Source organism: Chenopodium album, chromosome 5 (genome assembly GCF_948465745.1).
Source record: "Chenopodium album chromosome 5, dcCheAlbu1.1, whole genome shotgun sequence".
NCBI classification, from domain to species: Eukaryota; Viridiplantae; Streptophyta; class Magnoliopsida; order Caryophyllales; family Amaranthaceae; genus Chenopodium; species Chenopodium album.
In genome coordinates this window covers 69,469,715-69,494,895 of record NC_137838.1, presented here as the reverse complement: position 1 = coordinate 69,494,895, position 25,181 = coordinate 69,469,715, and the positions used below count along the sequence as shown (strand labels likewise).

At 35.1% G+C, this 25,181-nt stretch overlaps 1 long non-coding RNA gene across 1 annotated transcript; it reads left to right on the top strand.

Annotated features, from left to right (window-relative positions):
* Positions 1-6,942: 6,942 nt before the first annotated feature.
* Positions 6,943-23,743, top strand: LOC145632203 (uncharacterized). Its single transcript, XR_014112521.1, has 9 exons — positions 6,943-7,487; positions 7,603-7,670; positions 7,840-7,938; positions 16,299-16,411; positions 16,490-16,612; positions 17,020-17,042; positions 19,576-19,663; positions 20,249-20,425; positions 23,478-23,743. It is a non-coding gene; the product is annotated as an uncharacterized LOC145632203 (long non-coding RNA).
* The last annotated feature ends 1,438 nt before the right edge of the window (positions 23,744-25,181 follow it).

Here is a 25,181-nt window from a genome sequence, read left to right as displayed (position 1 = left end):
AGCATCATAGTCAGCAAAATTAACCGAATTGAACAGAAAACTGATTAATTAGACATTAGGTGATGACTCGACAAATAATCCGAACTGTCGGCCAAGCGACAGGACTGGCGTCACAACATAGTGATTGGCGCCAGACTTTTTAGTAAATGTCTGGCGCTACACACCATACAGTGGCGCTACAGCTCAGACTTTGGCACCAACATTGGAGCTTAGGCTTGGGACTGTTTTCGGTATTATTAGTCAACTGGGGTATGCCTAAAGTCGTACTAGGTCCATTCCGATTAAAAAGAAACTTTATTGACTCAAATTAATTAATTAATTAATTAATTAGGAAAAGTTCTTTAAGTCATTAATTTTAACCTCAACACAAATCAACAAACGGTTAAGAGGAGCATAGAATATATATGCACAACAAATAATGCACAATTAGTCAAGTAGGCGCAATATGATGCAATGAGTTCGCAACCTAACCATGGCTCTAGTTCTCTAAAGTTCGGGATATGGTTTAGTCAAATAGGGTCCATGGTTAATTGTCCAGATGCACCGCGTAGAACCCTAACCGTGAAGGGTTAACGCGTGTGGATAGGACACCGCGAGTTTTTAGAAAAAACTCACTTCCATGGTTTAGTGAATTCAACCTCTCAGATGTACCCTTTGTTGCCAGGAGCGTTCAATCGGGTAGATAGAGCATGAATTCCCAGAGGGTTATGTCCATATGTAGAACACATATGGGTTTCAGAAAAGTGAGAAAAAATTCAATCAGGAAGCAGGATCGAGCAAACAATAAGAAAAACCGATCGAAATTAGAACGCATATTTCTGGCTCGGTATTGGGGGAAATTGGCGCCAGCAAACAGAGACTGGCGCCAACTTTTAACTGTAGCGCCTGGCGCCAATACTGGCGTCTGGCGCTACGTCTAAAACTTTGGCGCCAAGCTCTGGCCCCTGACGTTACTTCCCACATGCCTCAGCAGCTTTCTGTGCTTAATAAAATCATCAGTTTCGCGCGGTGTTATTTCAGTCCTAGTTGTGAAAGACATTTCTCAAATTTCCTACGTGTAAAATCCTATGTTTTTTACTCATTACGGATGGTCTTTCCAATGAGAACCTTTTTATGCATATGACAATAATGTTAATCAAAATTACGCACATGAAATACTTAGAACTTTTCGAGTCTCATCCACTCATTCTAAATCATTGCCGAAACAAATTCAGGAATTAAAATAGAAATCCTCCCCAGTGGAGTCGCCAAAAACTGTAGGGAATAATTTCAAGCCTTTAAAATCCCACTAGCTTGAACCCCACTGTGATCATACACTAAAGTACGGTGGCGTCCAAAAGGGAAGAAGATAGAGCAAAAGAGTCGCCAACAAGTTTTTTTAGGAACTTGTAAACCATCACGAGGTGAAGGTTACACCCCTTAACGATCCAAGAGATCGTCAACTCCATAAGGTCATGAACCAAATAAGGGTTCGGGGATGATGGTACAAATCCAACCTAAAAGAGATTGAACCTGCCCTAACAATAGGCCTCTACTTTATTCTGCTCGTATTCATGTGCGCTTTCTGATTAACATACAATCAATAGATTAATCCTAAACCTGTTTATCTATGTTGGTTGAATTTAATGCACAAATAAACTATTATTAGTGATCACTTGAATTATAATCAATGTTCACCTAACAAGATTATTAATTATCTTATTAAGCGTGATTACAAGTACAAATTCCCTTTAAACATACAATAAAAGGTGATCAAGCAATAACAAATAAAATAATGTATCAAGCAACATAATAAATAATAATCATGAATTATAATCATAATCATGTTAAAGCATAATAAACATAACAAGATCCTAGGCATGATACTAACAAGATTAATAACAAACCCTAGCATGTCACTAAGCAATAAAAATCAAATCTTTAGCCCTAACATGATACTAACATGAATTAATATTAGGAAGAATATAGGAAGCATCGTACTTTTAATCATACTTAATATTAAAGTTACCCTAGACATGATACTAGGAATATCATAATAACAATCTAAGCCTGATTTCTACATCATAACATCAATTAATCATTAAAGTACTTACTTGGATGCCTCGTACCTCTTTCTAATAACAAAATACACGCGTTAGTAACTTCAAGGAAAATAATAATCAAAACAATTAAATTAAATAATTGAAAGAGAGATTTGGGACCAAACCCTCATAAATTAAAACCTTTCACGTCTAAGGCGAAGGCAACTTCGAATATGGCTAGGTGTATCAAGATCTTGCGAATGCGGAATTTTGTATGAAAAAGTAAAAGTTTAGAAAAGAAAAGAATGCTAAAGAATGAATGAAAGCTTGATGAGTGAAGAGAATTGGTGAATGCTAATTAAAACTAATTGTTGATGAGAATTCGTGAATAAAGAGAGTTGATCCTTGAAAACGGAGTTTTTGATACGATACTTATAGAGAAAATCATCCAAAAAAGATAATTTAACAAAACAGAGTCTGAAGATCGAAAAACAACCTTGGCGCCAGCCCTGGCTAGTTGGCGCCAGCACCAGTGGCTAGCGCCAGGCTCCAATGGCTAGCTCCTGGCGCCAATCCTGGTTCCAGGCGCCAAGGCCTGGGGTTGGACGCCAAATTGATTTTTAACACGTTTTCGAAAATCCGATAAATTTCCCGTACTGGAAGATAAAATAATATAATTTCAGTCGAAAATGCTATTTGATCTTGATTAAAACTCTGAAGAGTCCTAATTGAATTAGGAATGAAAAGAACCTTCTAGAATGTTCTAGAAGACTAAAACCATTCCTAATTGCATTAGGAATGATAAATTATATTAGGCCCTCCCCTAGATCATTGGGCCGTACTTAAAACTCAAACCGGGCCCAGTTTAGTAAATTGGCCATAACTTCCTCAATATTCATCGGAATTGGGCTTATAATATATCGTTGGAAAGGTCTTTGCAAGCCCATCCAACTACACCACTATTGGACCCATATCATGGACCAACCAAACTGGATTGGCTGTTTTCTTAAAATAAAGTTTTCAAAAACAGGGAGAAGAGAAAAGAAATAAAACTTCCCGCAACACTAGACCTTTCCACACTTTCGTTTCATTCGATTATGATTCGACGTGAAAGGCACTCATCACCGGGTTTGGTTTTGGGGAGACACAAATGGGTGTCTACAGAAAGGAATGTTTTAGATAGAGAAAATGCTGGGGTTTTTTTTTAATATATAAATGGAAGGGGTAGGGGCGGTTACTGTGCGGTTAGTATTTTACTGCGGTTAGTGTGGGGTTAGTGGGGGGTTAGTGGTTACTGTGGGTTAGTGGAGTGATATGCAGCGTTTAAGGGGGGGGTGTAGGTAGTGGAAGCTACATTAGGGGGTAGGTGTTAAGAATTACTTGAAAAGAGCTTTCCAACGATATATTATAAGCCCAATTTCGATGAATATTGAGGAAGTTATGGCCTAATTACTGAACTGGGCCCGGTTTGAGCCTTATATGCGGCCCAATGATCTAGAGGAGGGCCTGATATGGATTTATCATTCCTAATGCAATTAGGAATGGTTTTAGTCTTCTAGATTCTTCTAGAAGGTTCTTTTCATTCCTAATTCAATTAGCATTGATAAATTGTCTTTTGTTGACTTTTAGAGTTTTATTTAGGATCAAAGAACGTTTTTAAGGAAAATACGATTTTATCCTCCTGTACGGCAATTTTTATCTGATTTTTAAGAAAACGCGTGAATTTCAGAGTCAGCGCCAAACGCCAGCTGTAGCGCCTGGCGCTACGCTTGGCGCCTGACGCTAGCCTTGGCGCCTGGCGCTAACCTTAGCGTCTGACGCTAAGGTCAGCGTTTGGCGCCAACATCGTTTTTTGCGTCAGAACTCTTTTTTTTGATATTATATCTTTTTGGCTGATTTTCTCTATAAATAGCCTTCTAAAAACTCCGTTTTAAATCATCAATTCTTATTCTTTCCAATATTCACCAACTCTCATCAAGATTTTCTTGATTATTCTCTCTCTCTTTTCTAAACTAGCCTTCTCTCGAATATAAAAATTCCGCATTCATTAGACTTAGATACACCTAGCCATATTCGAAGTTGCCTTCGCCCTAGACGTGAAAGGTTTAATTTCTGAGGGTTTGGTCCCAAATCTCTCTTTCAATTATTTGATTTAATTGTTTTGATTATATTTTCCTTGTAGTTACTAACGTGTGTATTTTGTTATTAGAAAGAGGTACGAGACATCCAAGTAAGTGCTTTAATTGTTTACATTGTTGTTATTATGTAGAAATCATGCTTAGGTTGTTATTATGATATTCCTAGTATCATGTCTAGGGTAAATTTAGAACTAAGTATGATTAAAAGTATGATGCCTTTTATGTTCTTCCTAATATTTATGATTGTTAGTATCATGTTAGGGTTAAAGCTTTGATTTTTTGATGCTTAGTGACATGCTAGGGTTTGTTATTAATCATGTTAGTATCATGTTTAGGATCTTTCTATTATTATGCTTTAGCTTTAATATGATTGTTTTGATTATTATTATTTTGTTGCTTGATATTTATTGTTATTGCTTGATCACACCTTTTTATGCATGTTTAAAGGGAATTTGTATTTGTAATCACGCCTAATAAGATAATTAATAATCTTGTTTAGGGTTAATTTGATTATAATTCAAGTGATCGCCAATAATTGTTTTGTTTGTGCATTAATATTCAACCAACATAGATAAACAGGTTTAGGGTAATCCTATTGATTGCATGTTAATCAGAAAGCGCACATGAATACGATCTGAATAAAGTAGAGGCCTATTATTAGGGCAGGTTCAATCTCTTTTAGGTTGGATTTGTACCTTCATCCCCGAACCCTATTTGGTTCAAGACCTTATGGAGTTGACGATCTCTTGGATCGTTAAGGGGTGTAACTTTCACCTCGTGAACGGTTTACAAGTTCCTAAAAAAACTTGTTGGCGACTCTTTTGCTCTATCTTCTTCCCTTTTGGACGCCACCATACTTTAGTGTATGATCACAGTGGGGTTCAAGCTAGGGGATTAACGATTGAAATATTCCCTACACGTGTCTCATATTTTTATCCAAATCTTAAATGGTTGAATAGCCCTTGAAATTAGCTTTCCAATGATTTATTATATTTGCAATTCCGATTCGAAACGAAAAAGATATGAATTAAATATTAAACTTTATTCAAAACTGACACCGTCACACTATTTCGGCCATATCTTTTATTTTATAAACGATTTTAATCTAATTTCAATTGGGTAGGAAATAATACTTCAAGAGCTTTCCAACAACATATTATTTATCTTATTCCGATTTTTGGATCAAAAGTTATGATAAAAACAAAAAGCGTAAAAAAAATTGTTTTGTATCGCGCCGCGATTCGAATTTTGACTCTTTTATGATCTTTTTGGTCGTTTTCCTATAAATATAGACGATTTCCTCCGTTTTCATTCACCACTAATCATCTTCTCTTTCTCTCTCTAAGATAAAGTGTATTCTTTCTTTCCCTCTTGATTTTCCAAACCTTTTCCTAAACACACACCATTCTTCATTCGCGAGACTCAAATACACCTAGCTAAACTCGAAGTTGCCTTAGATCTCAACGTGAAAGATTGATAGTTCTGAGAGTTTGAAATATTCCCTACAATTATGTGCTAGCCCGATCGAACTTAAACTTACTTAGGACTTGCAATTGTTGTAACTTGCAACTTTGCAAGTATACTACCCAAGCACTATAACCTCTAAAAATTTCAAACACTATAACCTTTCTCATCTCTTTTTATGTTGATGATGTGTTTCTTTCTAGGGCAGCCAACATCCAGAATCTGAGTAACAAGATGAATATTCTAGAGGAGTTTGGGGTTTTTTTTTCAGGCTTAAAGGTTAATGATCTAAAGTCTAGTATAGTCTTCCCTTCTAAAATGGATTATAATGTTAGGCATCAACTTGTGACCTTCTATAACTTTAAATCCATCTTTTCTTTTTGGGAAGTACTTGGGAGTTAACATTAGTCCTAATAAACTGAAGAAAGGGGATTATTGGAATCTAGTTTCAAAGACTTTAGATAAAATTAAGGGGTGGCAAGCTAAATTGTTAAACATGGTTGGTAGATGCACCTTAATAATTAAATCTGTCTTAAGTTCTTATCTTGTTCATTCTACGCAACATAGTCTTTTGCCTGTTTCTATATTGACTGATATTGAGAAGCATTGTAAAAGATTCCTCTGGAATAGAACAAATTCCCTAAAGTATACCCCTAGAACTAAATGGGACAATGTGACCATTCCCACATCTATGGGAGGTTTGGGCTTGAGATCTTTAAGGAAATGGAATATCTCTTTAATGGCTAAATTGGCCTGGGATGGATTTATATAACTAAACTAGATAAGTTATGGGTTAAGACCCTAAAAGATAAGTATGCTAGTAGAACTAACCTTTAGGACTGCAACCCAAATTCTTCTCAATCATCAATGTGGAGGGATATTTTCAAAGGAAGAGATTTATTATTTAAGGGTCTCATGTAGGAGTTTATAGGTACTACGCAGCGGAAATAAACATGAATCATATTCATACAGTACTTAATCCCAAGATCTAATGCATAACACATAAAGAACATATATAATTGTACCTTTGAAGCGTGATTCCACGTGCGATCGAGCAAGAACAATGGGAGATAAAGAACCCCAAGCGTGATTCCTCTACTTGGTCCATGGGCACAAGTTAAACCTCCACTAATGCTAGTTAGTTGTGATTGAACGCTTCAATCAACCTTCAATGGAGAAGAGAGACAAACTAACCAAGAACCACCACGAACCACCACCTATGGGCGCCGGTCGTACGAACGTGAGGGGAGAGAGAGAGCCGTGAGTAAGGAGATTGTTTAGGGTTTTTGGAACATGGTTGCCTTGATGTCAAATCTATAACCCTTCTAAAATCCCCAAGCACCCCTACTGTAGCAATTTTACTGTTCCTTATGAACAGAAGATTGACGATTTTACCCTCCCTGGCCCTTAGCACCCTTCTCTGATTGACCAAGTTGACTGGGCTATTTCGGTCTTTTTCCTTTTACATTGCATGTGCTCTCAGCGGGCTGACGCGTGGCTATTTCTCTTTCTTTGTCGGTGTTCTTGCAACTTACTCTCTCTCTTTCTTTCCTGCTTTCTTTCCTGATTAGCTATGTCTTCCTTCTTTTCCTTTGTTTTTATAAAGCTAAAGTATTTCCTTTTCGTTTTTACTTTTTCTTTTTTAGTAGATAAATTGTTGTTTTTTTATTGTGTATGGGTGTTGCAGCGGCTGTGTCGATGGCGCAATTTCAAGGAGCTGGTGGTAGTGTAGTTGCGCGATTTCGAGGAGCTGATGGTGGTGTAGTTGCGTACTTAGTATTTAAATACCTATTTTAGGATTATATTTGACGCCCTTGCCCTTAGCCCATGAACTTGATCGGAAAAGAATACAACAGCTTCTGAGGTAAGATTTTTCTTTTTCAAATACCTATTTTAGGGTTCATCATTAATTTTATTGTCAATTTAGTGTTCTTCTAAGCTTGATCATTTCTGATTTTATTTTTGGGGGGATTTTGTAGGAAACCCATATGTTCAAGATTGAATTAAAGAAGATATTCTTGATTGAGTTGTCAATGTATGTGCCAAGGTGAGTTCATTCGAATCTACTTTAAATGTTATATTATTTGCTTTTGTCATGTAAATATGCGATCTCAAAGTGTTCGATGAATCGCTTAAATGAACATAGATTGTGGGTATTTTCTCATTTAATCTAGGGGTTTTAGTGTTTTCATATGACCCTTAATTATGAATTGCAGGTGATTGATGATATAAATCTAGGGCTCATCGCCAATTTACTTGGTGTTTGAGCTCTCCATTAAATTCTAGCTTCTCCTCCATCGAAGGGTAGTTTTGAGGTAATTGAAGGAGTTGTGTCTTCGATAAGTGCAATTACTAGATATATCAAGGATCACTATTATGGAGATAATAAGTTCGTTCTCTTGGGGCGTCATCATCTGTTGCTAGACTATGAGAGATGATCTTTGGGCTAGTCAAATGGTCCAAAGCCCGCTAGAATGGATCCTATGAGGTCACACACAAGGGTATTGGGTTAAGCAAGTTAGAGGCCCATTAATGGGCCTCATGAGCATTTAACTAATCATGAAATGGATTGGGATAGCATAGTTAGATTGGAATTCAGTTTTGGGCTTTTGACATGGGCTCTTATTTAGAGATGAGATCTATAAATAAGATCCATGTCTAGGGTTGCAAGCAAGCAGTCATAATTCACACACAATGTATTTTGACATCAAGGCAACCAATCCCAAAACCCTAATTCCTCTCTCTAACTCACGGCTTTCTCTCTCCTCCCCTCGTCCGTACGGCCGGCCACCTTGGTGGCGCGTGTGGTGGTTCGTGGTGGTTCATGGTGCTTCGTTGCTCGCACTTCTCCATAGAAGGTCAATTGAAGGGTTCAATTGCAACTAACTAGAATTAGTGGAGGTCTTAATCTGTGCCCGTGGACCAAGTAGAGGAATCACGCTTGAGGTTCTTTATATCCCATTGTTCTTGCTCGATCGCACGTGGAATCACGCTTCAAAGGTACGATTATATGTTCTTTATGTGTTATGCATTAGATCTTGGGATTAGGTACTGTATGAATATGATTCATGTTTATTTCCGTTGCATAGTACCTATAATTCCCTACAGTGGTATCAGTTAGCCTATTGCATTTACGCATATTGACTATAATTCTTTGATAGTCCACAATTTTAATTCAATTAGGAGGGAGAATAATTAATTATGGTTCAATCTTTATATTAAATGGAGATTTAATTTTTGGGATATGATTAAATATGATTTAATTGCTCAATTGTTCTAGCAAAATCTGAATTTGGCCCTAGTTTTTTCGAAAATTTTTAATTGAAATAAAGCCCTAAATTTTGATTTTTGTGCTTAATTTTGATGATTTTCGAATAATTTATGCTTCATAATTTTAATTAGATTGATTTGATACATAAAATATGATTTTTGTATAATCAATATTTTAATTTAAGAGTTAGATTAAAATTGAATTAATTTTGTGAAGAACCCTAGATTTGAAATTGAATTGTGAATTCGATTTCAAAATTGAATTAGGCATAAATGTTATGTTTAAATTCAATAGACCTAATTTAATTTAATTTTGCAAAAGTTGTTTAATTAAATTAAACTCTCAAAAAAAAAATCAAAATCAATTTTGGGAAGGGGCAGCCGTGGCTGGGTGGATGAACCACCGTCAGGTGGCCGCGGCGGCTGCCCAGATGATCGAAAAGGGTGCAGCAAGGAAGGCGCAGGCGGCGGACTGGTTGTAGCAGCGTAGTGGAACTATTCCACTGCCACCTGCTGCAGCCAACTTACGCAAGTGGCTGGGCTTTTCTGCCTGATTACGCGCCTGGCTGCGGCTGGGCTCCGGCCTGGCTGCGGCAGGAGCAGCGGTGGCTGGGCACTACGCCTGGCTGCTGCGGCAGGGTACTGCGGTGGTCAGGCTTTGGTCTGGCCGCTGCGGTGGTTGGGACGTGACTGGCAGCAAGCCAAGTCACGGTGTTTCCCAATTTTTCAAAAAAAAAAAATTTGTTTTTTATTAAATTATTTTGTTTTAAAAAAATATTTTCAAGATAAAATCTGATTTTATTTTGGAGATAAAATCAAATTTCAAAAGTTGTTTTTGATAATTATCCTTAATTAAAGTTGTTAATTTTGGATAGAGTTTGTTAGAATATTTTGAGCATATTCCAAAAGGATAAAGATTGATTTAAATAATGTGATTATCCCATATTATTTTTGGATAATAATTGATTTAAAATTTTGTGATTGGCTAGCAATTAGGATAGAATTTCCTAACTTTGTTAGGATAATCTTTGAGGATAAATATGATTTATCTTTTAAGATTAAAATAAGATTTGATTCTATCTCATGACTAATTTAGAATATATGATATTTTATTGATGGTCATGAATAGTATCTGATATTATCTAATTGCATTAATTAAAAATATGAGATATTTTGGTGCCATGTTTCCTTAATTATGAACATTCGATGTTGTAGTTTAGGAAAGCATGATGAGTGATTTATTATGTGGCACTTTATAATATATGATATTATTTACTGCTATATAATGACTAGTATGGCCCAGTAGATTGCTAAATACGATCTGCGCATCGTGATGTATTTTTGTAATCTTAGTACGGTCTACGTACCGATAAAGTATTTTTGTAATTTTATTTTATTTAAGTAGTAGATAGAATAGAGTAAAATTACAGGTTGCAGTTAATCCAAGAAGCCCATGAAGTGAAGGCCCAAAGGAGCAAGGTGGATGAGATCCATGAAGGTTCAAGTGGAAGTTTTTGCTTTATTAGTTTCTTAGGATTAGGGGCCATGCTATGTCTTGTTTATGCATTCAGTTTATTATGCATGTTAGATTTTATTGATGTTTTGTGATGATGCGCTAGAGTTCACTATTTAATCACAACATAATAAATCTAGGTCCCAATAATATTGAGGTTGCTTTTCCAATTAAAAACCCGATGAAACCTTCGATATTTATGACAGGTCATGCCTCAGCTGGGTGTCATACTATATCTTAGGGGAGTGGGGGTAAATCACGTTTTACACTTTTAATTGGTTATACTCAACAAGGTTACCTAAAGAGTTTAGAACCTTGAAGCTAAGGGTAATCATTAAACATGTGATGGTTAATTGTTCAACCAAGAGTTACAAAGAGTTGTAATCAGTAAAGAGTTTACTCACCTTGAAAATGCAATACTTGATGGTAGGGCCTCAGTCCGGTCAATTATTGCACAAATAAAGGATCTTGGAATCATTTTATTCAATAGGGATCAATTAAAATTGAATAAATGCTTTAAAGTTGCCAATTTAATTCGCTTATGGCACTTTAAATTTTTATTAAACATAATTGAATTTTGCGTTTACTTACAAGTAACATGTCGTTCTAATTTTATTATTATATATAATTTCCTCGATTGAAAATAAAGTTGAGAAACGTTCTCAAAAGTTTAAAAGATTATCCATAAACCTATATTCCAATTTTGCTAAGATGGTTCTAAAAGGCAAGTTTTAGAAATCCATGTCACATGTCTAGGGTTGGTTTTATTCAAAATGTTTGAGTAAAATGCCAACTCATCTTCATTTTGAAAAGTGTTTCAAGGGATATAATGAGATGGGAGGAACAAACCCTCTAAAAGACAAGTATAGAAATCCAATAAAATCTCTTATCTTCAATATGATTGAATATAAGAAAGTGATTGGAAATCTCTATGATCAAAAGTTGATCAAATGACGCTATTCTTCATCCACTTTATATAAGAGTTAAATAGTTGATTAAACTCTATTATAAATAATGATTGAATAGACTTAGCATAATCATGAAAAGTGCTTAAAGTAGTTAAGCAAAGCATCATTTTGAACCTAAGAGAAGTGTTCTAAATGGCTCAAATGGGAAAGGTTTAGGAATATATGAGGATTGCATTAAGAAGTTATAGGCCAAGAAATGCAAACAAGTTGCTACTTCTCAAACCTAGAACCGCTTACATGCTAAAAGTTGTTATGAACAGCAAATATTTCAAATTAAATGGACTAATTCCAATTGATTAAAAACTACCTCATATAGTTGGAAGGTAAAAGAATGGAAATGTTCCAATTTAAGAAGTATATTATAGAAATTAATTTAGCACATTGCTACTTCTTGGACATATGATGTCTTGTTTAGTTCTCTCTTATTGAGAATGAGGTTAGACTAAATGAAGAAGTATGGCTAAAGGAGAAGTAAATCTACAAGTTTAGAAGCAAATGTTGCTACTTCACAAGTAGAATCTACGAGTCTGGAAGCAAAAGTTGCAACTTTACAAGTAGAACCTATATTTCACCTTACCTTGTTATTGGCTAGAATTAAATAAATGTTATTCATTCTTGCCATTATCAAAACACCATTCAATGTTAGTAATGACTACGCATAGAAGATTCAAAAATGTGGAATAAATGTTATTCTATGCTTCATTGAGTCATAATGTGTTTTGAGTTGCTAAATAGGTTCAAAGTTCTATATGATAGAAAAATTAAACCATTTCTAAATATAAATTGTCTCTAAAATGTCAATTAATTCGAATGAAAAATGAACATTGCATGCGAAAGATCCAAAGGGATGGACTTTCAATATCATTGGATTATGAATCCATTTATTTATGTAAATATCATTCTAATTTGAAAGTATTGACAAAGTCACCATTTAGAGAAATGATGATGCGAACTCGAGGTCGAATACATATCGATGTAAGAAAACCAAAGGTTCAAAGGCTAGAGACGGACAATGAAACTTCATTTGTGATACGATCACTACTTGTGCTTAGTTGAAGCATAAGAGTGAAAATTTTTGAAAAGTTCAAAATGTTCAGTATGAAGTTCAGTATCAACTTGACAAGATAATAATTGCATTACAATATGATTGTATTGTGAAAATTTGAGTCAAGACATTTACTTGGCAACACATTCAAAATATTGCGATATGATCGTAATAATGAAAATTTAAGCCAAGACCTTGATGAACATCCAAGAGTTGTGAAATCGTTTTACGACAAACTCCGAAAGAAAACCTTGTGAAGTGTTTATGAAGGGAGCTATCAATCTATATGAGATATATTTTGATAATGGATAAAATTACCTATCTTCCAACCATTATTCAGGGGATATACTTTTAAGATAAGCTACAAAACTAAACAAACTACATAGGTCAAATCAAATTGTAGCAAAGGCTTCATATGTGATATGGATAAGAAGAGTTCTTATAAAGTCTTTCTACAAAGCAAGGAATAATAGTTGTATTAAATCGTTTAATGCACGATCAATTCCTATGCAGAGCACGGGGTACTACTACACAAATCATACTTAGCACAAAATGTTTGTTGCTCAAGTAGGTGCCCTTATGGAAATTGTTCCAAAAGGTCAAGTGGGAGTAGTATAAATCTCGAAAGAGTTCGAGAAAAGCAACAAACAAACATGGCTCAAACCATGGTTGGTTCACCCTATGCTAAAAAGTGCCTCCTCAAAAAGGCAGGTGGGAGTATAAGAATCTCGAAAAATTCGAGAGCCTTGAAAAGTTCAAGAAAAGTGATTTCGAAAATCTTGAAGAAATTTGAGAAGTAATCGAATCAAAGCAACAATATGAGCATGATTCACCTCATGTTACAAGTGACAACGCATGGTCTCATTAAGTGTAATGGGAATAATAACCATGTGTCGAAGGTAGTACATTCCAAGTGCACATCCTCAATTGTCGTTTCTCATTGAAACTAAACAAAGTTGTTGTATAAGTTTCAATTGTTGCATCAAAACCCACAATGATGACTAGCATATGTAAAACTTAGTCAAAAAAATATGATTTCATATTGATTAAGAGTTCTAAAATATTCATTTTGGAACATGATGATAATGCAAGTAATAAATATGATTTGACAAGTTATAACTCCAAGTGGTTTAAACACCAGGAAATCTGAAATAGATTCTTGGAGTTAGTGTTCTTAATTTTGTTAGTGTTCTTAATTTTGTGAGTAAATCAAATCGTTTGATGTTCTCGTAAAATGAAGAAAAGGTCTTGTGTGTACAAGATGTTTAGTGGGAACTATGAAGTCTTCTTGGTCTAGTACAGAGAGCAATTGTTCATTTCTTAAAGGGTCAAGTAATGGTTGATGCATTTTGTATGAAAAATCTTGAAGAAGAATGATGAGTACATTTGGGATTCAAGATCTATAGTGATAGGTCTCGAAGGATGTTCGAGTTTGGTTAAGAAGCTTATATTGATAAGATTCTTATAAGGTTCAACATTATATTGAAAGGAGTTTCAATCCCATGTAACATGGCACATTGCTTATGATTCAATACTTTGAGATTGGTTGATGAAATTAAGGTCTTGAGGGATGATCCTTATGCAGTTTGCAAAGGATGCATCATGCATGTCATGGACTATACTCGTCTATTTGATTCACATGTTTTAAGAACAAGTGATGATAGATTTCAGTCGAAATCCAATGTTACGTTGGAATACAAATTAGAAATTTCTAAGTTCCTTGTGAAAGGACGAAGGAAAATTCTTAGTGTATGGAGATGAAAATTATTATAAGATTTAGAAATTGCAAAATTCATGTTTATGAGAATGTCTCATGAACTCTACTTAGTAAACCCCTTCCATTTCCAAAGCATGAGAAACATGCTAATGAAATTGGATTGAGGCAAATGATGTAATTATAAGTTGTATTTGTTTTTGGGGAAAAACAAGTTACATGTGTAATACATTCATTTGCAGAATTATGTTTATCAATTGAAACAAAGTTTCAATCTTATTTAATCATGGTTTCAAGATTAAATAAAATGTCCAAAATAATTATGAATTGATGGGCTCATCAGGTTGATGACCTGGTGAATGAAACCCCACAGGTGAACTAAATTCATATATTATTTAAGTTCCTAGTTTGAAATCATTAAACTGGACATAAATGATTTCAATTAATGGACTAGCATGTAATATTGATTGGATAGCGCAGTTTCATGGGCTATATGAGCGTAGTGAAGCTCGGTCAATCACATGGATATGCATGAATGATGCATGATCAAACTATAGACCTACTTTAAAGTTCAAGTATAGAGCCTCCGGATATATTAGTGGATTCCTTTGACATGAGTGGAACATTGATTTCATTCAATGGATGTTATGGTTGTGGTACACTCAAACGTCTGCCCGTAACTGGAGATTATAAAGGGTGTTTCCCGGTTATTTCAGAAATTGAGTGGGAGCTTTGGTTGCCACAAGATTGGATTGAGTCTACCTATTTAATTAGGAATGTGTCTTATTTTGGCCTCTTGAAGAGGGAGAATTCAGAAAATGCATGGCCGTGCTCAAATGGATTACATAGTTACCATTTGTTTTGTAATTCTCACTCAGTTTTCAAGAAAAGATTTGTAGACTAATATGATCACGACATGAGATGCAATCATATCATCAAATCGACACACATTGACTTAAGGAATTTGAATATTGCGCACTTGTCTCGGACAAGTGAGAGATTGAAGGAGTTGTGTCTTCGATAAGTGCAATTACTAGATATATCAAGGATCACCATTATGGAGATAATAAGTTCGTTCTCTTGGGGCGTCATCATCTGTTGCTAGACTATGAGAGATGATCTTTGGGCTAGTCAAATGGTCCAAAGCCCACTAGAATGGATCCTATGAGGTCACACACAAGGGTATTGGGTTAAGCAAATTAGAGGCCCATTAATGGGCCTCATGAGCATTTAACTAATCATGAAATGGATTGGGCTAGCATAGTTAGATTGGAATTCAATTTTGGGCTTTTGACATGGGCTCTTATTTAGAGATGAGATCTATAAATAAGATCCATGCCTAGGGTTGCAAGCAAGCAGTCATAATTCACACACAGTGTATTTTGACATCAAGGCAACCAATCCCAAAACCCTAATTCCTCTCTCTAACTCACGGCTTTCTCTCTCCTCCCCTCGTTCGTACGGCCGGCCACCTTGGTGGCGCGTGTGGTGGTTCGTGGTGGTTCATGGTGTTTCGTTGCTCGCACTTCTCCATAGAAGGTCAATTGAATGGTTCAATTGCAACTAACTAGATTAGTGGAGGTCTTAATCTGTGCCCGTGGACCAAGTAGAGGAATCACGCTTGAGGTTCTTTATCTCCCATTGTTCTTGCTCGATCGCACGTGGAATCACGCTTCAAAGGTACGATTATATGTTCTTTATGTGTTATGCATTAGATCTTGGGATTAGGTACTGTATGAATATGATTCATATTTATTTCCGCTGCGTAGTACCTATAATTCCCTACAGTAATAACTAGCTTTTTGGTCTAATTATCAGTTCTTTTTAATCACTGAATATGAATTTCACATTTTAGGTTTATTTTGTTTTTGGGAAAAATTCATTTCTGACTTGCTTCTTCTTGCTGCTGCTTTCAATATTGTGCACCAATGTACTAGGTTTGGTACGAAAAAGATTATTTAGTTTTGCTATTTGGTTAATTTAAAGTGATTGTTTTCAGAAGTTTTTACATATCTCAAGAGTAGTAATATTATTTATAGCATCTTCTTTGCCAAGATTTTATAGACTTGAATCCTTTTTGGAATGTACAAGTGTAGGATTTTTTATGATGTTCATAAACATTTCTTATATGAGTTTGTTTATTGAATTTTGTATCTGGTATGCAGCATGTCAGGACACGAGAGATTTATGAACACTTGAAAGTAATCAGAGTAGATAAAGATTGGGGCCTTTTGCTTGAATCCCATCGTCTCCGACTCCTACACCTCCATATGTGACGGTATGTATTTCTTTTTTCTTATATTTCTAAAAGCTATCTATGTATACATTGGATGCCAAGGGTGATTCATTTCTACAGATTTCTGACGTGGCTGATAAAGACGTCCATAAGCTTGAGTAGTCTTATAGAGAAGGGATTGATGTTTGAGTAAGAATACTTGAATTCAGGCACTTAGAAGGGCTTGAGATGGGTGTCTTGAAGGTTTGATTTTATCTTTTTGGCTTACATGCTCTTATCCAAATCAAGAAGAATTCTGGTTGCTTTAATTGATTTTGCTTGTACATTTTTGTTTTTGGGATTGGACCTTGACCGGGATTTAGTTTATGCATATAATTATTTTGGCATCCTTTTGTTTAGTTGGACTTTTTATTCCATTGCTGGCCCCTTCATCCCCACCATACACCCCCTCAAAAAAGAAATTAGTAGTGTGAGTGTGTGAGTCATCAAGTAATGATGTTGTCACAATGATATGAAGGGGTTCTCCTCCTTTAATTGTTCTTTTTCTAAAATCTAAGTGAAATCAATCAGACTTGTCTTTGGATGTTGTAGTAGCAAAGTTGGTATATGTAGCCAAGCATTAACCTATTACTGTTCTGATAATTGTGCAGGTTAACTGGTGGAAATTATAATGGTAGAATCCCTTGCTCTTCAACTTTCTGTTAATATTATTGTTCTTTCTTCAAATTTAAAGCACCCATTGGTCTGGAATTTTGCGGCAATTATTAGATTTAAATTTACTACTATTAGTGATTATTAGATGCTTTTAGCTTTACATTATCATATTTATCTATTAACTCCCTCTTTTTTTTACTCCTAAGGTTTGGTCTTATGTTTTTGGGTTTGGTCTATAGCTCTAGCAGTTTGGGATTGATTAGGTTTGGTCTATAGCTCCTAGATATGGGCAAAATTTGCTGATTTTTTAATACTCGTACGATTTCAGTGACAACAGTTGCCCCCATTGACCCTGGTTCGTATTCTCTTCCCGTCTTCCTTCCTCTCCATATCTCTCTTTCTCCCTTTCTCACTTTCTCTCTGTCCTTTTCTCTATATTCTAAGTTTTCACAAACCAAAATATATCATAACTAATTAACCATATACTTCACCTATGGTAGTCGCTTTGAACTGGTGAGCTAATGAGACAAAATCAGGGTCTTGCTCTGCTTTGTCCATTTCTGAACCACATTGAAACCGTATAATTCAACATCCATCATAGACAAGATACGAAAACTATACCTCTACATATAATATTAAATTAGAATCATACATACACATGTGTTATGTAAAATCATGTTAATAAGTCAGTAAAATCTATTATGGAGATAGAATCTGTTTTTTTTTTCCTTTTAAATTTTTTTTTTGTTCAAAAAGTATGCAGTTAGGTGCTAAACTTATGCTTTCATGTCTTCAGAAACAAAAGACTGGTGGGGAGACAAAAAGTTCTTCAAGAATCTGTCACTGAACACAAACTGGCAGATATATTTGTTGCAAAGTTTTGAAATACGGAAATTTCATGAAATGCCCCTGAGTTATTTTTTTATTCACCATATACCCATGAAAAATTTCAAATTCACCATATGTCCCTAAGTTTTAAAAAAATGTCACCAATTGCCCAAATGACTAACGGACGTTAACTCCGTTAATCATTAAGGCTAAACTTGCCACGTGGCAACCTATGATTGGTTGTTATTTATATAATTTAAATTTTAAAATAATTATTTAATTAATTATAAAAAAAATTTAAAAAAAATAACTCACCCACCATAACCACAACCACCACCCAGCCCCAGCCACCACCCGCCAGTTTCCGTCAAAACCCCAGCGCCGCCAGCGCCACCCCAAACCCGACACAAACCAACCCACGCTGCCACCCCACCCCACCGCTACCCAAACTCGACGCAAACCACCTACTCCCCAAACCGCCCCTTCATCTCTTCCTTGAAATCCCCTCCCCACCGCGTCGGTGTCCGAATTCCTATCCCCATGCCAGCGAACCCAAGCCGCACCTCCTCCCAGTCGTGTCCATTCCGTGAACCACCACGCCGGACCCAAAAATTAAAAAAAACCAAAATCAAAACCCTAGATTTGATTTTTAAGGTTTCGATTTTGGGGGTTTGGTGTTTAAGGGTGGTGGTTTTTGGCTAAGAGTGTCGGCGAACCCAAACCCCCCTCCCCCTGCCATCTCCAACATCGTGAAACACCGCGTCGATTACCAAAATCAAAAACCCCAAAAACTGAAACCTAGGGTTTTGATTTTGGGGTTTAATGTTTTTAGGTGGTGGTTTTCGGCTTTGGTGAGCAGCAGTAGTGTGGGGGAGGGTATTGGGTTGCCGGCGAGCGAGATTGGTGGAACCGGCGGCGCCACTGTGTAGTGGGGAAGCTGGTGGGTGGCGGTTGTGGGGAGGTGGCTGGGTTTAGGGTTCGCCGGCAGAAGCAGGTTGGGGTTAAAGCTGTTTTTTTTTTTTTTTGAAATATATATATATAATATTTAGTTAAATAATATTTAAAAAATAACCAATTAGATCTAGCCACGTGGCGTACTTAACCCTAATGACTAACGGAGTTTAACATCCGTTAGTCATTTGGGCAATTGGTGACATTTTTTTAAAACTCAGGGACATATGGTGAATTTGAAAATTTTCATGGGTATATGGTGAATAAAATAACTCAGGGGCATTTCATGAAATTTCCGTTTGAAATAAGCTTCGAGGAGCGGCTACGTATGTTGGATTCCATTGATCTTAAAGTTAGGCTATCAAAAGCCATTAAATTGGTTGACAGGAATTTGCAGCCTTGCAGGTATGTCCTATGGTGGTCTATGTAATCAAGTCATATATATTTTTTAATATTCATGTGCTTATCACCTTATCCTTTGAATGACATTGTCCGATCAAAATTGGATTGAAGTAGGCATCTCATATACAAGATTGGGACTAAGTTTCATGAGAATGTTGTGTGGTTATATAAAATACCACCTCGTGTATGAAGCTTGGCATGTTTGTAACACTTTGCAGCAACCAGCCTAGATTTATCGGTTGGAAAGAAAATCTGCTTAACTTAAAATGATGTTATTAGTTGGTTATATCTAATGCATGATTTTGAGTTAGTTTGAGAGAAGATGGCGACACTATTCATATTATAACTATCATATGTATTCAATTTTTTAGGGAGGAGTTGGAAAAATAGAGAGGGCTCATGAAAGATATAGGAAGCTGCAAGAAGAAGGGAAAACTAAACAAGTAGAGAAAGACTTAAGTAAGTTTTAGGATTATATTCTCACCTTTGATGTCAAATACTTATATTGTTTGTGTGTTTTGTACTGTCTGCACTTCTTATAGAAGCAGGAACCTGATGATTTTTAAATCTCATGATGATTTGATGACATCCTTTATCCTTTTGACTGTTCCTGCTTAATTATTGAATTACCTTTTTTTTAGCTGAAATAATAGAGATATAAGATTATCATAATAAGTTGGGTTAATAATAATATGTTTGTGCAGGAAATCAAGATAGTCCCATTTGCTTTTTTCAAGTACCATTAATATAATTTTTTTATGAAAATTCCCTCCAATTAAACAATATTTGTGCAAATTTAACTTTCCCATGTAAATTTTGTTTTTCAATATACTTTTATTACTTTCTCTCTCTACTATTTTACATACTATATTTATCTTTTCAATGTAATTTTACTACTTTTATTTAAGTTTCTTAATTCCCGTGATTTTCGCCCATAAGAGACTATCATTTGGGGATGGAGGGAGTATTTGATTATACAAAGGTCACTTATTTTGAGCGGGATTTATTTTCATGTAAAAATCCAATTATGATTGTTTTTTTCAGATGATTTTTGCTTTGTTCGTGAAAAGAATAACCAGGGAAGATGGGAAGTAAATGGAAACTGAGGTGAAAAGGTTCAGAGCTGAAATGAAAAGGCTAACAGCCAGAGAAAGAGCAGCATTAGGCGAGTTTCTTGTTCTTCAGGCCTTCAGTTTTCGGTATCCTTGAATACTTTGAGAGGTATCTTACTTTGTTTATTTATGTTTAGTCCATTAATCTTGTTTTTTTTTTTTGTATTTATTTTGGTGACTTTGCATTTTGGGATTTGGGTATTGTTAATATATGCACTTAGACCGATGCTTTTAATATTTAATGTGAATTCAGCTTAATTTCCATTCAAGGGGTTTCCATTTCATTGAGAGGCGAGGGACGATGTCACGATGGACTACGATTACTAAAAATGTTAAAACCATTAAATAGTACGAGTATTGCTTATTTATACACTTAGACTGAAATTTTCTGTGCATTTAGCTCAATTTCCATGCCATACAAGGGGTTTTCATTTCATTGGGGGGGTGGGGGGGTGGGGGCGTAGGACTATGATTGCAGAAAAAATTTTAAAACCATTTAAGAGTGTGACAGAGATAGAGAGTGGGCGAGAGAGGGGAGGAGAGAAGAATAAGGATCAAGAGAAACAGGAAAGGGAGAGAATGAGAAAGGAATAAGGAAGAGAGCAAAAAAAGAAAAAAAAAAAGGTGACTATGTGATGGCTAAGATGTTAAAGAAAGATCGAGGTCCTCAAGGATACTAGGGAGAGAAAAGTCGTGACAATTACAGCTTTTTTAGAAGACTGTTATACGACATAATATCTTTTTAATGACATGACAAAAATATAAATTATAAAAGTGAATATCTTAATAACCATATAAGATAAATAAGGGGAGCGATGAGGAAGGATGAGAGAGCGATTACGACGAACTTTAATAACCATGACATATAAAATAAATGAGAGGAGGGATGAAAAAAAGGTGCGAGAAAGGGTGAGGGAGCAACTAGGACGAACTGAATTATCAAGACCACAATAGAAGAGTGAAAAAAGAGAGAAGAATAGGAAGCAGGAGGAGGTAAGGTAGTAGCTGATGATGAGGGAACAAAAGGAGTAGAGGGAGATAAGGCTCAATATGTGACGGTGACAATGTGAGAGAAAAAAGACAAAGAGATAAGGAGCACTTGAGGAGGTCAATTATATAACCAAGAAGCAATAAACAAAAGTGTTAAAAGACTTAAAATTTGCAACACCATAAAGACTTGAGTGATAGAAAGAGTACGAGGAAAGAGAAGTAAAGCTGGTAGGGAGAGAAAGTGATATGGAGTGTATATGTGTTCTCTGTGTGTTAGATGAAAGTGGTAGTAACATATAACTTTCTCAAAATCAAGTGATATGGGCGTAGGACTATGATTACAAAAAAAATATTAAAACCATTTAAGAGTGTGACAGAGATAAAGAGCGGGCGAGAGGGGGGGGGAGAAGAATAAGGATTAAGAGAAACAGGAAAGGAAGAGAATGAGAAAGGAATAAGGAAGAGAGCAAAAAACAAAAAAAAATGGTGACTATGTGATGGCTAAGATGTTAAAGAAAGTTCGAGGTCGTCAAGGATACTAGGCAGAGAAAAGTCGTGACAATTACAACTTTTTTAGGAGACTGTTATACAATATAATATCTTTTTAATGACATGACAAAAATATAAATTATAAAAGTGAATATCTTAATAACAATATAAGATAAATAAGAGGAGCGATGAGGAAGGATAAGGAAGCAATTAGGACGAACTTTAATAACCACGACATATAAGATAAATGAGAGGGAGATGAAAAAAAGGTGCGAGAAAGGCTGAGGGAGCAATTAGGACGAACTCAATTATCAAGACCACAATAGAAGAGAGAAGAATAGGAAGCAAGAGGAGGTAAGGGAGGAGCTGATGATGAGGGAACAAAAGGAGTAGAGGGAGATAGGGCCCAATATGTGACAGTGACAATGTGAGAGAAAGAAGGCAAAGAGATAAGGAGCACTTGAGGAGGTCAATTATATAACCAGGAAGCAATAAACAAAAGTGTTAAAAGACTTAAAATTTGCAACACCATAAAGACTTGAGTGATAGAAAGAGTACGGGGAAAGAGAAGTAAAGCTGGTAGGGAGAGCAAGTGATATGGAGTGTATAAGTGTTCTCTGTGTGTTAGATGAAAGTGGTAGTAACATATAACTTTCTCAAAATCAAGTGATATGGATTCGACACTAATCATACTCACACAGTAAGTAGCAAAGGTCTAAAAATTACCCGTCATCAAATATATATGAAGGTCATCAAATTACCCAATTTTATTCTTTGCTCTCATCTTAGTGGAAGATTATGATGCTATGCTATTCACTAATGATGAGCCTAACCCTGTACAGACTACAGAGCTCTCATTAAGCATAATGTTTATGTAAGCAGTTGCTGTGAATTATCAATTTTTCATCAAACATAATGCCTTGCGCGACCCAATTTTAATTTAGATACTTCTGGTTGTGAATATGTGCTCTATAAAAAAAAATAAAAATAAAAATAATGATAGTCAAATTGTTTTGTGAATAATGTCCATTTTAATTTTTTTGGCAACACCAGTTATACTTTTTTTTTTCTCAAATCCTAGCTTTAGCAAGTACTTAATCTTGATATTGACATGATTTATAAACAATGTGGTTTTGTTCCGAATGATTGGTCCTGTTAATAACTTGTGTATCCTGTTGAATTCAACGTTTTTTTTTCTCTTCAAGCGCGTATTTTTACTACCATAGTTCCCACCTATAATTTATCTAACAATTGTTGCTTATTATAACAGGATGTAATTGAGAAAGAAAGGAAGCAAAGCAGGTAATCCCTTTGCTTTTCCAATTAGAAAAGTTTTTGATGGCCTCATTATTGTCATGAGTTATGATTGTTAGAACTAGAATGCTAAAAAAGGGATGATTTAGCGTAGGCACTGTGTTTTGGGGCAAATTTTGGTGATTTACTCACCTTGTTTAATTTTGGCCCAGGTCATATTCGTTTTTCTAAGTAGATTATTATGATTGGTTATCAATGATATACTTACTAACTTTTAGCTCAAGTTGGGTCATTTTTTGTTCGAGCCATGTAATTTTGGATATTGTTTGAGATTGGTTCAAATAATTCAGTAGGGGTCATTGTTTGGAGCTATTAAAAATTGATCTTTGACAACCAATTCATCGTGTTGTATTTGTTTGTGGTTGCAGTATCATGAGGAGCAGAATTTACAGGCAGTACTGAGTAGGGCATAAGAAGAAGATAAGCTATGAACAACGAGGAGTCGTTATAGCTGCACCCTTTAGATTAGTATTTAGCAGTAATTATGTAATCTGATTCTCATAGATCAATAATTAAGTAATTATAAAGCAATTACAACATTGTAAATATATTAATAGCTAATAGACAAAGTTGTACTAGAGATTGTGCTGCACCTAATTTTCCTACTGTTGGAAGTCGAATATCTATTCTTTTAGTTTGCTTTTGGAGCCAACTCAATGCTCCATGATTAACCAATGCACATAAACTTACTAACATGTGCATATGCCTTATGCAAGCCTTCTAATAATCTCCACTCTAACTTCTTTACCTACACATTATATACTATAAGCAAATTCACTTACATTAATAAATACACTACGACTAATTACACACTAATTACCTAAACAAAATCACGTTGGGGGACCGCGCGCGTAGCGCGCGGGCCAACAACTAGTCTAATATATATATATAAAGGGGAGTTTTTTCTCGTGTTTTTAGAGAGCCACGTAGGATTTAATTTTTTCAGCGCGCCACATAGGATAATAAATTTTAGTGGTAGCCAATTAAATACGAGATTATTAATTTCTTTTGGAATTAAATAATTTAACTGACATGTAAGCAAAATTGGTGAATGAGATTATCCAGTTTAAATTAATTAAATATAAAATATTATCTTTTAATATCAGGAATTTTATCTAAACATTTAACAATTTTTAGCACATAAATATATATATGTAAAAATATTATTTTAAAAAATTCAAACAAACCGTGCATCGCACGGGCTTCATCTAATTAAATACAAAATTGACGAATGAAATTTTAAAGTTTATACTAATTAAATACAAAATATTATCTTTTGAGTATAAAGGGGAGTTTTTTCCCGAGTTTTTAGAGAGCCACATAGGATTTATTTTTCTTAGCGCCAGGTAGGATTATGAATTTAAGTTGTAGCCAATTAAATAAGATATTATTAATTTATTTTACAATTAAATAATTCAAATGCCACGTTAGCAAAATTGACGAATGAAATTTTAAAGTTTAAACTAATTAAATACAAAATATTATCTTTTGAGATTAGAAATTTTATCTAATATTTTAAAGCTAATATAATAACAAAAAATCACATAAATATGAAAAATATTTTTTTTAAAAAATACTAACAAATCGTGCATCGTACGGGCTTTATCTAGTTTACTGTAAGTTAATTATGACTTATTGCAACCCTAGGCATGGATCTTATTTATAGATCATATCTCTAAATAAGAGTCCATGTCAAGCCCAAACACCTTATCCTAAACACACTACTCTAGCCCAACACTCTACATGGTATGTCATAATCTCATGAGGCCCATTAATGGGCCTCTTACTTGTTTAACCCAATACTCTTGTTATGTGACCTCATAAGATCCATTCTATTGGGCTTTAGACTATTTAACTAACCCAAAGATCATTTGTCATATCTAGCAACAAACAATGACGACCCAAAAGAATGAACTTATTATCTCCATAATAGTGATCATTAATATGTCTAGTAATTGCACTTATCGAAGACATAACTCCTTCATCTCATCCTTAGAATAGACAATGGTGAGGACACTTCCTTATGGTATCATCATTGGGTTGGAGAGGAACCTCTTTACAAGATAATTCCA